This window comes from Lacerta agilis, chromosome 15, assembly GCF_009819535.1.
Source record: "Lacerta agilis isolate rLacAgi1 chromosome 15, rLacAgi1.pri, whole genome shotgun sequence".
Classification (NCBI taxonomy): domain Eukaryota; kingdom Metazoa; phylum Chordata; class Lepidosauria; order Squamata; family Lacertidae; genus Lacerta; species Lacerta agilis.
The window spans coordinates 41,408,680-41,426,785 of record NC_046326.1 but is presented as its reverse complement, the minus strand read 5'-3'; positions in this window follow the sequence as shown (position 1 = coordinate 41,426,785).

Genomic DNA, 18,106 nt, shown 5'->3' with positions numbered 1-18,106 from the left:
TGGTGTTTTCACATGAGTAGAACGTGTGATTTTATTTAAAATGCATCTCTGGGTTATTTGTGGGGCATTGGAATTTGTTCATTATTATTGTTTCAAAATATACTCCAGCCCCCCACAAGGTCTGAGGGACAGTGGACCAGCCTCCTGCTGAAAAGGTTTGCTGAACCCTGCTGTAGAGACTGATATGGGAGAGACATGTTTTGTTGTAGCTGGGGCAGATGGAAGGCGTCCGATGCTGCTGCTGCAGATGTTGTTTCTTTTTGTGCTCCTCCCTGCGGTCATTCCTCCTCTGGTCACTGCTGTGGATATGCAACTTGACTGTCTTGTCTACAGGCACTGCAAGGACATATGGTAGGACAGGCCCATGCAGAGTGGGGGCAACCTGGTACACTTGCCCTCAGAGAGCTAAGTTGGTCGGAGGGCCCCCCGCCTAGGACCAGCTGCATTTTTAACTTTATTCTTTTCTTTTCTTTTCTTTTCTTTTCTTTATTATTATTATACTTTCGTGTCTCTTATTATACAACACATTTGTTCATTAGTACAAAATACATTACACCTCAAGAAGGAAAGAAAGGGGGAGAAAACCCCATAACCTAAAATACAAAAAAAACCCCAAAACATTAGCCCAAAACAAATATGAAGGGAAAAAAGTAAAAAAAATTTAGCAAAAAACCCCAAAATTACCAAAAGCGCCAAATATCAGTCATTGAACCGAATAATTAGACTTCCTGTCAAACCCAAAAGCATAATCCACTAGTACAAATTAATCTGTTCCTTATTGTTATACATTTCTTTTTAAATTTTCTAATACCTTCTTATATCAACATATACCCTTAGTTTTTAACTTTCTTCTACCAAGACTCCTGCTCCCAGTCTCAGACAAGCTCTGCACAGGCCTGTGACATAGTTAATGTTCCCAGCCCTTCCTGTCACGTTTGCAGACATCTTTGTACTGCAAAATTGGTCTGCCGACAGGCCTACTCCCTAAAGCCAGCTCTCCATAGAGCATGTCCTTGGGGATCCTGCCATCTTCCATTCTGTGCTGCTTAGTGTCCCTCAAGTGTCCAAAAAACTTTGCCAACTTTACTGTGCATCTTGACTCCACCTCAGGCACAAAGTGTCTTGGGCCACCCCTGGAATAGCAGGTTTTCATAGTGCACTTGTTCTCACATTGGGGAGTAAGCAGATGTTGTAGGCTTTTGAATTAACTTCCCAAACCTATTTAACCCAAGCAAATACTATGGAATGCGATGGCTCTTTCTCCAAAATACCTCCCGCATCTGCCTAAAGCTGATGAGTCTCTTGTGGCATCAACAGTTGCAGGTGTTTCATTCCAGCACAGATTTCTTGTCTATCTAACCCAATATTGTCCACTCTAACTGGCAGCAGCTTCTGATCAGTGCCGGCCCTACCATTAGGAGTGGAGATTTGATGTGAAGTTTAAAGCTTCGTAAGTTCAAAAACATATTGCTAGGTAGGTTCCATACTATGGTGACATGATAGAACTGTACACGGGAGAAAGAGAAAGAGGAAAGAGAATTTTTTTTCCTCCTTCTCTCTTAACACTTGAATTTGTGGGCATCCAATGAAGCTGAATGTTGGAAGATTCAGGGCAGATTTTAAAAAGCTTATTCCTACAGATCATAGTTAAACTGTGGAACTCCCTCCCACAGGAAGCAGTGATGGCCACCAACTTGGGTGGCTTTAAAAGAGGATTAGGGGAGGTCTATTGATGGCTAATAGCCAGATTGGCTATGCTCTGCCTGCATGGTCAGAGGCAGGAATGCTTCTGAATACCAGTTGCTGGGACCCTCAGGAGTGGAGGGTGCTCTTGTGGGCTCTCTGATCCTGCAGGCTTTCTCGGTGCTCATATTCTATCATTGCACGTGTGACTTTTTCAAAGAAGTGCGTGTTCCATTGGAAAGGCTTGCTGCGTTACATAATTCGGCCAGTGATGCTGCTCTAATGTGACATTTGCCTGCTCAACTTGGAGAGGAAAGGAACACTGTTCCATCGCCACGCTCGCTTGGAACTGCCGGTGAACCTGTCCTCCGTTCGCGAGCCTGGCGTGTTCCTGCCCACCCTGTGCAGAAGAATAGTGGTTTCTCTTCCCTGCTCCCCCTTTAAATATCCCGTCACCATAGCGACTGCTGGAACAGGGTGCTTCACTGGGAGGCGGGCGGGTGCCAGCCTTCCCTGAGCGGCTATGGCTGTTGTGGCAGAAATAATCGGTTTGCTATTTTTAATAAAGTGTGTTGAAGGAGGCGTGATTGACAGCTTGGCCCAGGGGAACCATCGCGGGTGGGTTGGGGGGAGGTTATCCCTCAAAGCGAGGGGGCGTCGCTGAACCGTGAGTAAAACGGAGGTTATGGATTGGGGCCTGGGGCTCAGCGGTGGACCATGTGCTCTATGCATGCAGAAGGTCCTCGGTGAAAAAGGATCTGGCACAGAAGCAGGGGAGCTTTTTCAGCCCCGGGGCCACATTCCCTTTCTGGGGGCCACATGCCAGAGGTGGGTGGGGCGACAGGTGTAATGTTTAGTTTTGTACTGCAGGCTAGGTTCCACACACTCCTGCACACCTCTGATGGAAGGGTGTTCCACAGGGCAGGTGCCACCACCGAGAAGGCCCTCTGCCTGGTTCCCTGCAAGCTCACATCTCGCAGTGAAGGAACCACCAGAAGCCCCTCGGAACTGTCTGTCTCTCAGTCCTGGATGTCTCCCTAAGCTCTTAACACTCAAGTTCTCTCCAGAGAGGTGGTGCTTTTGGTTATGCAACAACCCTGCCCTCCTCTCTTTCTCTCCCTGAGCAATCCAACTCAACTCTCTTTTTCTCTCTTGGGACTTTATGCTCTCCATATGCCCTTGGATATATTCTGCCTGCCCACCCCTTGCCAATTTCTCCTGTTTCGTGTCTTTGCTGCTCCACCCACACGCCTTGCCCACTGTGCCGGCGGGTCCGAAATCCTGAGGAATCAGCAGTTCAGCTTGTGCGACAACACAGGAGAAGCCGGTTGACGACTCAGCTGTTTTCTTTTTAGCTGGGCCCGGACCGTCAGAGGCAGCCACCCGGTCGAACTTGGCAGGATCCGCTCCAAAGTTTCCTCGCATAGGTAACTCCAGGCAGATCTTATTCTGTGGCCCCTGCTACCCCAACGTTCCTTCAGGCAGCAAGGGCTGAGATTGTTTTTTAGTGGCATTGACAGCCCCAGCACTTAGCCCCCAATACAGCCTGTGGTTTATACTGGACTGTTGCCTCGTCTTCTCCCAGCTCAGAGGCTGCAATCAGAGCGGGATCAGTGCCTTCGTCTCGCCGACTAATTATGGGCCTGTCCAAACATTGTGGCTTCCTTTCCTTTCCACGTGGCCGTGTCCCTTGTGATTATGGCCAGTGCTTCTGAAAAGAGTGCACGTCTCCCTTGCCTGCCAGCGTCCCTCAGTTTCTCTTCCTGCGAGCTAAGCCTTGAGTGGGCAGAGCGGCTCCCTCACCCTCCCCACTTTTTTTTAACTGGAGATGCTTTCAGGGAATTGAACCCAGGACCATGCCAGGCAGGCACTCTGCCTCTGAGAAACAGCCCTGTCCCGTAACAGCACAGTAAGCGGCCTTGTGCTATTTGTCCATCTAACTCAGTATTGTCAGCACTGACTGGCAGCGGCGCTCTGGGGTTTCAGATTGGGATTCTCTCTCCCAGCCCAGATCTTCAGGCAAGGGGGCATTCCCAGGTTGAACCCTGGGACCTTCTGCATGCAAAGCAGGCACGCTCCCATTGAGCTCTTCCCTTGGGAATAAGGGTTCTAGTCCTCATGGTTCCTAGCGTAAGGCGGGTTGAATCGGAACCTAGGAAGCTGCCTTATACTGAGCCAGTCCATTGGTCCATCTAACTCAGCGTTCTCTATGCTGACTGCCAGGAGCTCTGCTCTCCCAGGTTTCAGCTGGGGGTTGATCCTGGGGGGTCTTCTGCATGCATAGCACTTGCTCTGCCACTGAGTTGTGCTTCTCCTTCTGCCTCGTGGGGGAAGAACACCCTGCTACTTACTTACCGGTAATTCTAAATATGTGGTTGCTCGGTATGGAAGGAATGGCATGCCTCCATTCCTTGGTCATCTTACACCCTATCCCAGCAAAGATGGATCAGGCAATTAATTAATTTGCTAGCCACCCGATACAGGGCAGTTTCTTGCAATCAAGCTTGCTTAAAACGGCCACCCATATTTAAGAGATCACGGCATAAAACGCCACCCTCCACAGGGTGGTAGCAGTGATGGACACATAACAGCAGCTAGTAATTTTAACAACTGGTGTGTGTGTGTGTGTGTGTGTTTTAAAAATGTTTTTATATTGCTGTACACTGATGTTTTATGAGAAGGCAACATATGAAGAAGAATTGATGCTTTTGAATTATGGTGCTGGAGGAAACTCTTGAGAGTCCCATGGACTGCAAGAAGATCAAACCTCTCCATTCTTAAAGAAATCAGCCCTGAGTGCTCACTAGAAGGACAGATCCTGAAGTTGAGGCTCCAGTACTTTGGCCACCTCATGAGAAGAGAAGACTCCCTGGAAAAGACCCTGATGTTGGGAAAGATGGAGGGCACAAGGAGAAGGGGACGACAGAGGATGAGATGGTTGGACAGTGTTCTCGAAGCGACTAGCATGAGTTTGGCCAAACTGCGAGAGGCAGTGAAGGATAGGCGTGCCTGGCGTGCTCTGGTCCATGGGGTCACAAAGAGTCGGACACGACTGAACGACTGAACAACAACAACAACGTATGAATACTTTTATGACAGAAATACCAGATCAGGTCATAATAAATAATCACAGAGACTGGATTGAGCGGCAATAGCTTCGTTTTCTTTCCTTGCACTTGAGGGACGTCGTCCGTCTGTAGGAACGCAAAGCCAGCAGATGCAGAGTGTGCAAGCTCAGAAGGAAAAGGGGAACAGTCTCCAGCGCAGCGGCTTCTTCTTTTTGCCCCTGTTTCTCGAGCACTTCTCTTTTTCATTATTATTATGTTGATCATCATTATTATTATTATTTCTTTCCTCTGGCTTGCTAAGTGCTCTCTTCCTCTTTGGGGTGGAAGAAGCTTAAAAGTGGTTGTGTGGAAAACCACCCTGCGTCCAAAAATACAAGGCCCATTGGAAAGGCAGCCAGGAAGCTAAGAGCTGCTTGGCGTTCTTTTGTAACAGCTCCCTTGAGCCTAAAAAAACTGATTTCCTCCCTCCTTGACTTTCTCCGCTGGCAGAATAATGAAAGCTGTTTTCATAACTCCCTTCTACTGTGTTTCTGTTTAACTGAAGGTCTTAGATTAGCATGCTTGCAGGGCAGCGGGGCAAAGGAGGAGAAGGTGTATGCTTTTTTTAAAAAGAGAGAGAAACTGAGGTTTCTGGTCCTCATGGGTGCAGACATAAATCTTTTTTTTTTTTTTTAGCCTACCATCAATTTTAATTGTTAATACCTGAGGGGTTGTTTTTAACTGTCTTTTTATTGACAGTTTTATTGTTTTATTCCTTTTGTGAAGCGTTTTGGAAGTTTGTTCGCTGTACAGTAGTTTGTTTTTTTTTACAGCCAAGCAGTATATAAATCTTGCGAAATAATAAAATAAAATAAAATAGATGTACCTTTGACCACAGTACAGTTGACAAACAGGGTGTAGCAAAATCTTCTTTAAAAGGAAACACAGATTTTCCACCACAGAAGCCTGCATTTCGTCAACTGTACATGCATTCCACAAATTATCCCCGCTGGCCCTGTTTCCTGTCACAAGGAGGAGGCAGCTGCTCTGCAAAGCAGGTTGGCATCTCCCCACCTACACCCCCCCCCCCAATTTCCCTTTCTTATTACTGGGAATCTTATTTGACAAGTTTTCTGGCTCCTGAGATTTCTCTAGGAGTTGCCTGTCTGCTTTCAATTTGCATTCACGAGGACTAGAAACCTGCAGAGCGTCTCCTTTTAAAAACGCAACAGCAGAGCTTAAATTCTCCAGAAAGCGTAATTCTGCTCGTTTTAACTGTTTTTAAAGAGTTATGTAATTTTGTAACTGCAAGTCACTCGGGACTTCCTTTGGTGGCAGTGATGGGCAGAGGCTGATCTACACTGTGACCGGTCTCCTTAGGTAGTTCGTAGAATCCAAGAATTATAGCCTTGGAAGGGACCTCAAGGGTCATCTAGTCCAACCCAAGTCTGGATTGGCTGGTGTGTGTTGATAGGGAAATTTACCCGCCACCACCTTCCCCCACCGCTATGCCTCCCCGGTAGCGAGTGCGGGACTCGTGAACTCACTAAAAGCCCGACGATGAGCGGGCATTCTTTCCCCCTTTTTATGTCCATCTCCCTACACTTCACATGTCGCACAAGCACCACATAAAAACCCTCGTGATGAAGGGTTCCCCAAAATCCCAATTTGCGTTCCGAAAAAGCCTCTGGAAAAGCGCTTCTGTCAAACAGCGCTCCGCTGGTCTCCATTTTCTCAATGAACGGGAAACCCACCAATCAGGAGCATGCATCCAGCTCAGCCTGCAAAATGGAACGTTCAGGTCAGCTACTATGATTCAATCATCACCTTCACGCTTGACTGAACACTAAGTGGGTTTTGACAGGCTCCCTGCTGGGAGAACAATGGAATCGAAACCAAAATGTAACCAGTTGAGGAAACTATTAATTATAACTTGCAACAATGTATCAAATGGACAATTTAGACGCTGGGTGGCCCAATTTTGACAGCTCGAAGTATTTATTATTGTAAAAATTCACAACTCCTGAACGCAGTGTCCGATTTGCTTGGTTCGGGTGTCTATTTGCTCCTTGTAAAATAACCTTTTTAACCCCTCGGTCCCCGCCATCCTCCGATCATCAGAAGTATATTATTTCAATACTGCATAATTTTTGGACTCTCCACTTAGTGGCTTTCATAATCCCCTAAGCAGCGAGTCACGTCCGCAGGAGGAGATGCCCCCTCCCGATAATCCAGTCAAGCACCCATCCATCAGCTACCATGGCAGCAGACATCCTCCTAGGAGCTTTCTATTGTCCTGACGCAGAAGAAACCTTCAATGTGTATTGCACCCACCCTGGATCCATTCACCGGTTCCTGCCATCCTTCCTGATATGCAAAACTTGTTTTTCCCCTATGTAAATTTTACTGTAACCTCCTCTCTCCCCTCCCATCTCTGACGTTTCTGTGATGTATTTCGCTATGTATTCTGGGCTATCGCGGGAACTTTTAAAGGTCCAGGACACCCTTTGTTCGGGGTTCGGATCCTCCTGAACCTTGTTGCGCAATAAACTCCTTTGCTTTTGCTCCAATCTCCGGCTGGTCTCCATTGCCTCCGCAGCGAACCACGGGCTTCCTCCGTAGGACCGGGAGCTGAGCCTTCTCGACCCGGTAATTTCCGTAACAGTCTTGGTGCCGAAACCCGGGATCTGCGTTCTCCCGTGGTGGCCGGGGACCCCATCGAGTCTTCAGCCGGCATCGGGACCCTCTTCTCCCGTGGAGACCCCATCGGACCTCCGGCCATCCTCCGGGCGGTAATTGCAGGTCCCAAGGGGAGCCAACCGGGGAGCAAAGGCAAAGCTCAGCCGGCTTCGTCTTCAACGATCCAGCGGATCGCAGTGGAAGACGCGTAAGTATAAATCCAGTGCACTGGTGTGTGTGGGAAGGGGGGAGGAAATCCTGGCAACCGCAACTCTGCTTTCTTACCTATCAATTCTTGACTGTTTCTTGGTCTGTCCAGTGGACCACTGCTCGACTCGAAAAGGGGAGTTCTGAGCTCTATCTCTTTTCCTACAATACCCAGTCAGCCGCCCCGTTAGCTGGTCTAACGAACGCAAGGGACTGGGCTCTTTTTCTACTTTGCCAGCTGCCAAGGGGCAAAGGACTTCTCTGCACTATCCCAGACCTCAGCCGCCCCGGTCGGGCCATGTAAAACACGCTGGTCGTGCGTGAGCCCGCTTCCGAACGCAAGGGAGGTTTTTCCGGACCGTTTAAACTCTATCCAAAGGGCTGCCCGATCTGGCACTGCAGTGGCAGGCGTCCAGTAGGGCTCCCTTCCTTAGCTGTTGATGATAGGTAGGAGGTTGCCAGGCTTGGGGTTATTTTGCACGGGTAGAAATGGGAAATGAGAAATAGGAATAGTGAGAAGAAATAGTGAAAAGAGGAACACGGAAGAGAAAGGAAGAGGAAGGGAGCTCCAGAAAAAAGAGGAAAGGAAAGAGGTAGTTTAGTGTAGATCCCCCTGGTCAGCCGCCCCGCTAGCCGATCTAGTGAACGCAAGGGACCAGGCTAGATTATTGCAACGTTGTGTATTATTTGCTGTTAGAAAACCCCTCTGTCCCACTCCCCTTTGTGAAATTCCCGTTTTACTGAGATATCTCTCCCCTCCCTCTTTCCAAAACCCCAGGTTCCTCTTAAAACCAAGGAACAATGGGCGCCAAGGCTTCGAAGCCCAGTCGTACTTCCGCTGGGAGGAAGGCTTCTTGCAAGCCTTCTTTTGCCCAGCCGGAACCCGACTCCCCCCTCGAGTTTGTACTAGATCACTGGAAAGAGATTCCGGGCTCAGAATTATTATCTAGGCAGAAGTTGCAAGAACTCTGCGAAAACACCTGGCCATCATTTACTGAAAAAATGACATCTGAACTCCGCTGGCCACCGGAGGGATCCTTCAACCAGGATCGTTTGAATGCTCTAAAGAAGCACTTACTTGAGGAAAGACCCCGCCAATTGGACTACCTAAAGGCTTTTGAGGTCGTATACCAAATCCTCACTACTCTGAAGGATTCCCCGGCTCTCCAGATGCCTATGATAAAACCTCCTAAGAAAGCCTCTAGGAAACCCAAGGGAGGTCCTGCACCGCCTCCTTATGAGGATCCATCGGACGATGACTCTATGGATCAGGCCATGGCGCTATACTATAATAGACCCAGACAAGCACCCACAGCTCCCCCTGCACAGAATGATGTCCCTGGGCAACATAATCTCCCGGGACCCGAAAATGATGCAGACCCGAACAATCAGGCAGGAGCTCAAGGCGGGCAGCTAATAGTCCAACCCATGGACCAGGAAGAGATAGCCACAGTATCCAACGACCAAATGGAGCCTGACCCGGTCTTAACGCCGGTCAGTGACCACGCTGCTTATACTCTGTCGCCCCACTCCAATCCTCTTGAGAACGTGGAGGGCATGACCACCCGCTCTATGGTGCAGACTGCTAAGGACCTTGCCATCCGCATCCAGGGTGCCTTTTCGCCATCTGCTTCCCGGCAGCCAGTAAAGGGAAAGGCTAAAGGGAGTGGGGGAATCAATCACCAGGCGACCTCCTACCAGATGCCCCTACGTGCCTTCCCCATCCCTCCTGCAACTCCGGATGGGGCCCCGCGGATGATTTACACCCACCAGCCCTTCCGGACTGCAGACTTAGTAAACTGGGCAAACGTGATGCCCTCCTTGAGGGATGACCCTGACAAGTGCCACCGGCAAATCGCTACAATCTTCTCTTCCCATCACCCTTCTTGGACGGATGTCCACGTACTCTTAAATGCCCTATTCAATGAGGCTGAGAAGGCTGACATTCTCAGTAAGGCAGAAGAAGCCCTAAACCAGGAAAACTACCAAGAAGGAAGACCTCAAGGGGTGGAGGCCCTGACACCTAGAGATCTCCGTATTGAACCCAACCCTGCTTGGGACTTCAATACCCCTAATGGCGTCTGGTGTCTGAATCTGTTTAAAAAGGCCATCTTAGACGGCATTAAAGCTTCAGGACAGCGCTCCATAAACTGGACTAAAGTTCAGACTGTGATCCAGGGTCCCAATGAACACCCGTCGGACTATTATTCGAGGTTGGTGGCGGCTATTAAAACCTGGGGCGGAATAGACCCCGAGAATCCGCACCATGATATAATAGTAAAAGGGTTTTTTAAAGATCAAGCAACGCCAGACATCCGGAAAGCCTTAAATCTCCTGGTTGGCTACGACGGAAAAACTTTTAGCGAAATATTGTCCATCGCCAAGTCCGTCTTTAATAACCGGGACGAAAAGAAAAAGAAAGACACCAAGGCTGAGGATGAGGCAGTGCTTGCTCTCAGCATGGAACCCCCTTACTTCCCAACCCCAGGATTCCCGGCAAGAGGGCGAGTCAGAGGAAGAGGAAGAGGAGGGGGACCAACCGCGAATCCAGCAATGCCACGACCTTGGGGCCCCTCTACTGGCCTTTGCTATCTGTGCTCCCAGCCAGGGCACATAAAACGAAATTGCCCATATTTGTACCCGGGGAGCCCTTGGGTTGAAGCCACCACTCGCCCAGCCCCTGAAGGAAATCCGCCCTATGCAGCCTTTCCTCAGCACCCACCTAGGCACCAAGGGTACATCAACCAACAGATGGTGCAACCTCCTCCACCAGGAAACTGGCCTCCGCAAAGTGCCCAGGGCCCAATGGTCCAGCCAACTACTGGATCACAACCATCAGCACCCTTCAGTGCTCCTCTGCCAGTCCAACCAACACCCCAATCTGCTCAAACCCCTGCTTCCGAAGCTAGAAGGAACCCAGCTAACCCATATTGACAATCAACAGGGGATCTCACCCAAGCCCAAGCCATCTGTCCCGTGTTAGCTCTATCTCCAGAAGATCCCGTCTGTACTATTGAGATAGACGGACACCCCTACTCCTGTCTTTTGGACACCGGGGCTACTTATTCAACTTTAACCAGTAGCCACCTTAGACCCGGAGAAGAGACTAGGAAAGTAATGGGTTTGGATGGGATACCCCGCACCTGCCCTCTGTCACAACCAGCAAAGGTTACTTTGGGACCCTTATTGGCCGAACATACTTTCCTCCTTACCTCTAGCCCAGTTAACCTGTTGGGGCGAGACCTCTTGTGCAAACTAAATGCCACCATTACCTGTTCCCCTGATGGCATCTACTTACATATGCCAGATGAGTCAGTGGCATCTTTCCAGGGGATCTTGCAAGAGGCTAGAGATGAGCGCCAATTCCCCGACCTTCCTTTGGAATTGGAGCAGGAAATGCCACCCTGGTTGTGGGGGACCGAGTCTACCTCTGTGGGGCTTTTAAAGTCAGCAACCCCAGTGCGAATCTCCTTCAAGACTGACCAACCATATCCGTGCGCAAAACAATACCCCATACCCCCAGAAGCCATTGAAGGACTGACACCTATGATACAGGACTTTTTGGAACAAGGAATATTGGTTCCCTGTGCCTCCCCTTGCAATTCTCCGATACTCCCCATTAAAAAACCGGGAGGTGAAGGAGCCCCTGTGCGCTACCGCTTTGTACAGGACCTTCGGTTAATAAACCAATTTGTAATACCCCGGCATCCGGTGGTGGGAAATCCAAACTCCCTCCTAAATGCAGTTCCACCAGATACCACCTGGTACAGTGTAGCTGACTTGTGTTCTGCATTCTTCAGCATACCTGTTGCCCCGGAGAGCCAATTCCTTTTCGCATTTACTTGGGGACCTGGCCAATTAACCTGGACCAGATTACCCCAAGGATATGTGGAATCACCGGCCATCTTTTCAGCAACCTTGCACCGCGACCTCCAGGATGTCAATCTCCCTGCAGGCTCCTCCTACTTGTTATATGTAGATGATATACTCATTTGTTCTAATAGTGAGGAGGCGTGCAGGAGAGACACTAAATACCTCCTTATACAGCTAGCCTTTAAAGGGCATAAGGTGTCCCCCAAGAAACTTCAATTCTGCAAACAGGAAGTCAAGTACCTTGGGCACATCCTTGGGATTGGAACCAGAAGCCTGGCTACCGATCGCGTGGAAGCTGTCGCCAAGATACCCTTACCCCAGACTAAGAGACAGTTGAGGGGGTTTCTAGGAATGTGTGGGTTCTGCAGAGATTTCATCGTAGGATACAGCCAAATTACCAAGCCCCTCTCTGCAATGACACGCCAGGACCACCCAGATAAACTGCAATGGTCAGAGGAAGCCTTTGCCCAATTTGAACGGCTGAAAAGGGAGCTCCGATCCGCCCCTGCTCTAGGGTTACCAGACTATCGGTTACCCTTTAATCTATTCGTCCATGAGCAAGAGGGAGTAGCTTCTGGGGTCCTAACCCAATCATTCCGGGACCGACAAAGACCTGTAGCTTATTACAGTCTCCAATTGGACACCACAGCAAAGGGATCCATTAGCTGTCTAAGGGCAATTGCTGCTGCTGCCATTTTACTCCAGAAGGCACAAGATACAGTACTAGGACATGAGATCGTTGTGCACGTCCCACATGCAGTAGCCACCCTGCTGACTCTCAAAGGAACTCACCATTTCTCAAATCCCCGCCAAAACCGGTACGAAGCTCTCCTTTTAGCCCCGTCGAATGTAACCATAAAAAGGGTTAACTCTTTAAATCCAGCTACCCTTCTCCCACTACCCGAGGATGGCACCCCGCATCACGATTGTACCCAAATAGTCAGACAGGCAGAGAAACCCCGTGAGGACTTGGACCATCTACCCCTGCAAAACCCAGACCTCATCCTATATACCGATGGGAGCTCAAAGATCGTAGAAGGGGAACGGAAGACGGGGTACTCTGTGGTGTCTGATTTCGAAGTGGTGGAGGCAGAGCCAGTAAACCCCCAGTATAGTGCTCAAGCTGCTGAGTTAATTGCACTCATCAGGGCTTGCGAGCTAGCAGAGGGACAGCGAGTGACAATCTACACCGACAGCAAGTACTGCTTTGGTCTAGTCCATACCACCGGACAAATTTGGCTTCAGCGAGGCTTTCTTACCGCCTCAGGCTCCCAAATCTCCCATGCTGCCTTAGTGGAGAGACTCCTAAATGCTATCCACTTACCAAAAGCTATAGCCGTAGTCCATTGCAAGGCACACACTAAAGGAAGGGATCCTGTCTCAAAAGGAAACAGACGGGCTGATCAGGCCGCCCAGACAGCTGCCCTTCAGGCCATAAGCGAAAGCACCCAGTTCCAATGTATCCAACTGCCTGCCGAAATTGATTTCAGCCTAATGTATGATGGTGCAGGGAAACAGGAACAGGACATGTGGGCATCCATCGGGGCAAAGCTAACCAACGGGATATGGTCCCTGCCTGATGGAAGAATCATTATTCCTAAGGCTTGGACCCCTAAATTTGTTAGAATCCTACATCAACAAACCCATTGGGGAAAGACCAGGCTCATAGACTACGTCCAAAGGTGCTGGTATGCCCCGGGAACTGCCATGGCCGCTACCGCAGCAACTAAGAATTGCCTTACATGTCAGTCCTTCAATCCCAAGAGGGAACCAAAACGTCCACCAGGGGCTAGACCATGGGCTTTTGTCCCTTTTGAGAGTCTGCAGCTCGATTTTATCGAACTACCCCCATGCCAGGGGTACAAGTATGCCCTCATCGTAGTAGACCAATTTTCCTCTTGGGTAGAAGGGTATCCGGCTAGAAGAGCCACTGCTACAGTCGTGGCAAGGGCCCTTTTGCAGGAGATCATCCCGAGGTTTGGGGTCCCACGCAGGCTGGACAGCGACAGGGGGACCCATTTCACTGCAGAAGTGGTCCAACAGATTGCCAAGGCTTTGGGAATCAAGTGGGAGCTACATACTCCTTACCATCCAGCGTCATCAGGACAGGTGGAGCGCATGAACCAGGAGGTAAAGGTACAGCTTGGAAAGTTATGCAACAGCACTGGACTCAAATGGGTGAATGCGCTGCCCTTAGTGCTCCACAACATAAGGAGTGCCCCTACAGGACCCTTAAAGCTCTCTCCTTTCGAACTATTGTTTGGTAGACCCCCCCCTGTGTACAATACACAGTTTCCCCTCTCTGAACTTGACCTGGGGGAAGCGGAACTTACCACTTATGTGATTCAATTCCAACAACAATTACGCCGCCTCCACCAGTACGCGGCTGTAGAGGGCCAGAACTTACCAGCTGATATGGCAGTACACTCCTTCCAACCTGGGGATTGGATCCTCACCAAGGTATACCCAAAAGTGCCCCTGCAACCCACCTGGGAGGGCCCCTTTCAAGTGCTCCTCGTCTCACCCACTGCTGTTAAAATTGGGGAGAAGAACTCCTGGCTACATCATACTCGATGCAAGCTAACCCAACCCCCTCCGGACAATTTTGAGAGTGGGGGGGAGGACTATACGTTTGATAAACCCCCTTCTGCTCCAGACTCCTACATCGACGACCAAGATCCCGAAGAACTACAGACCGGACCTGATTCGGAGCCACAGGATCGGGCTCTACAGACCGGACCTGATTCGGAGCCACAGGATCGGGCTCTACAGACCGGACCTGATTCGGAGCCACAGGATCGGGCTCTACAGACCGGACCTGATTCGGAGCCACCGGATCGGGCTCTACAGACCGGACCTGATTCGGAGCCACAGGATCAGGCTCTACAGTCTGGACCGGACCCCGGTGCCACCGAGTGGACATCGGAGCTCGTACCGGACGGCATCCGACTGCGCTTGAAACGCAATTGATAGATCAACGCACCCCAGCATCGCTCCCCAGTTCCTGTTCACCGCACCCCAGCATCGCTCCCCAGTTCCTGTTCACCGCGCCCCAGCATCGCACCCCAGTTCCTGTTCGTCGTACCTCAGTTCCTGTCCATCGCGCCCCAGTCCCTGTGCCACCGTTCCCAAGTCTCCAGACATCGTTCCCGCCTGTGTTTTCGGACTTGCCGCCATTGACAGCTTTTGACAGCTGTTTGACAGCTCTCCGTGTTTTCGGACTTGCCGCCATTGACAGCTTTTGACAGCTGTTTGACAGCTCTCCGTGTTTTCGGACTTGCCGCCATTGACAGCTTTTGACAGCTGTTTGACAGCTCTCCGTGTTTTCGGACTTGCCGCCATTGACAGCTTTTGACAGCTGTTTGACAGCTCTCCGTGTTTTCGGACCTGCCGCTATTGACAGCTTTTGACAGCTGTTTGACAGCTCTCCGTGTTTTCGGACTTGCCGCCATTGACAGCTTTTGACAGCTGTTTGACAGCTCTCCGTGTTTTCGGACTTACCCCATTGACAGCTTTTGACAGCTGTTTGACAGTTTTCTGCCTTTTCAGAATTGCCGCTACTGAAAGCTTCTGACAGCTATTTGACAGCTCCCCGTGTTTTTTCGAACTGGCTGTCATTTGACAGCTTGCCTTGGACAGCTTACTTCGACAGCTTTTTTTTTTCCTAAAAAAAAATGAACCCCATCACGATACTCTTCCTTTTCCCTTTCCTGGGCAGGCCCCTCGCTTGGACCTCTGAACACTGCCCTGGAATAATGACTGACTACCAATACCTGGACTTCCACCTTTTGGAACAGGGTGGAAAGCAAAATCCAGACCGGATTGGGGATTTTGACTTTTGCCTTCCCGAAAGCAGGACTCTGTTACGCCACTCACTGGTCCCCAAGATGAATGGGACACAGCAGTGGGAACTGTTTGTACGCTCCAAGGACTATAGGAGGCTGGGCTCAGCCTCCGTCATCCTAGATCAAGGGAGGTATCGCCTTACCTGTGTCAATGGCTCATACCTCCTCTTTAGCCATGGAGAGGTATCCAAGAGCCCTAATTGGACTGAAGTGCAGCAAGGTGGGGGCTCCCACACTTTTACTGACACTTCTTCTTCCCCCACGCAAAACCTCATTTTTGGGTTTCAATGTACCCGCCTGGTACCACCGCCTTCCAGACCCCTGATCCAAGGTATCTGCCTGAGACGTTTCTGTTGCTTATGGGACCTGGGTCCCACTAAGGACTGGAAGGGCTCTGACTACCTGGAGGGCTGGTATCACCCCATCCTGCCCTCAGACCCACCAGTTTGGGATCACACCGGACCCCTGCGATGTGGAGGAATTGCCAAGACAGCCTCCCTGTTGAACACCACTGATCCCCTTCACCCTGTTGGAACTGCTCCACGTCGCCTGGCTGCAGACTCTTCCATCCCTGAGCCAGACTTCCTCTCATCATGGGATCAAAACTCCTTCATCCAACTCCTTGGCAAGGTGGCCAAGGAGACAGAATACCCGAACTGTTGGATTTGTGCCCATGCCCCAAGCCACCTCCGGCAAGGACTTCCCCTGGTTCCTTTTGCAGTCACCCTGGAACAGCTCCGCCTAGGAAACGTGGCTTCATGGAACCTCACTGCCTTAAACCTTACCCACCAGTATCTGTATCTCACTGGTCCTACCCACGGACCCCTCTGCCGTGTTTTCTCTGGAGATGGTGCCTCAGTAGGGACTAGTTCCTGTGACACCTCTCTGGAAATTCACGAGAATGGACAAGTGACTGTTAGTACCCAATCAAAATCACATTTGGTCACTGACCTTCCATCAGCCTGGGCACTGGCAGTAGGTGCCAATCCAGTGGACCAGACCTCGCGCCCCAACATCGCCTTCCTCCACAGCTTCGCCTCTGGCAGACTCGGGACCGACCTAGCCGGACTGTGGTGGATCTGTGCCCACCGTGCCTACCGATGGGTAAGCCCCCACATGTCTGGCTCCTGCTACCTGGGGTACATCGTCCCAGGGGTACGCGTCACCCAAGACCTACCTACTGGGAGACTGCGGAATAAGCGGGAGGAGCAAGCCCTCTCCGACCTGTCTGATGTGGCTGCAAATGGAGAGACCTGGGGAAGAGCCCTATTCCCAGCATACGGCGCCGGTTCAAACCACGTCGATATCCTGAGGCTCACCGATGTCCTCCTCAAATTCATGCGGGAGGCTGAGCAAATCACGGATTCGCTGACCACCGAACTCTCACAGGTGAGACAACTTGGAATTCAAAACCGAATTGCTACGGACTTTTTATTATCGGCGGAGGGCGGGACTTGTGCTCTGATTGGCTCCGAGTGTTGCACATATGTGACAGATCAAACCCTGAACATTACAGGACATTTGAACAACATCCACCGTCTGACCTCCACTTTGCACGACATTCAACATGAAGGAATGTCAGACTTTGATCTTTGGAGCTGGTTGCCCAACTTGGGGTGGGCGAAACAACTTTTAAAGGGTATTTTTCTGGTCATCATAGTAATAGTGTTGTGCATGTTAGTGCTTTGTTGTATCTCTCGTTGCTGGACCCCATGCTGTTCTTTGACCCGCTGTCCCTTAAACCCACCTTCCTCCTCCATGTTTCCCCTCCGGGCTTACTATCATGGCCAGCCCACCTTCCCTGAATACGTCCAGTTAAGACACCTGGGGGAAGGTGAGTACCAAGTTACGGAGGTGTAGGTGTGGAGAAAAGGATTTGTGGTTCTGCGAACCAGATTACAAATCTTATCTCCAAGTGCGGGACTGATAGGGAAATTTACCCGCCACCACCTTCCCCCACCGCTATGCCTCCCCGGTAGCGAGTGCGGGACTCGTGAACTCACTAAAAGCCCGACGATGAGCGGGCATTCTTTCCCCCTTTTTATGTCCATCTCCCTACACTTCACATGTCGCACAAGCACCACATAAAAACCCTCGTGATGAAGGGTTCCCCAAAATCCCAATTTGCGTTCCGAAAAAGCCTCTGGAAAAGCGCTTCTGTCAAACAGCGCTCCGCTGGTCTCCATTTTCTCAATGAACGGGAAACCCACCAATCAGGAGCATGCATCCAGCTCAGCCTGCAAAATGGAACGTTCAGGTCAGCTACTATGATTCAATCATCACCTTCACGCTTGACTGAACACTAAGTGGGTTTTGACAGGCTCCCTGCTGGGAGAACAATGGAATCGAAACCAAAATGTAACCAGTTGAGGAAACTATTAATTATAACTTGCAACAATGTATCAAATGGACAATTTAGACGCTGGGTGGCCCAATTTTGACAGCTCGAAGTATTTATTATTGTAAAAATTCACAACTCCTGAACGCAGTGTCCGATTTGCTTGGTTCGGGTGTCTATTTGCTCCTTGTAAAATAACCTTTTTAACCCCTCGGTCCCCGCCATCCTCCGATCATCAGAAGTATATTATTTCAATACTGCATAATTTTTGGACTCTCCACTTAGTGGCTTTCATAATCCCCTAAGCAGCGAGTCACGTCCGCAGGAGGAGATGCCCCCTCCCGATAATCCAGTCAAGCACCCATCCATCAGCTACCATGGCAGCAGACATCCTCCTAGGAGCTTTCTATTGTCCTGACGCAGAAGAAACCTTC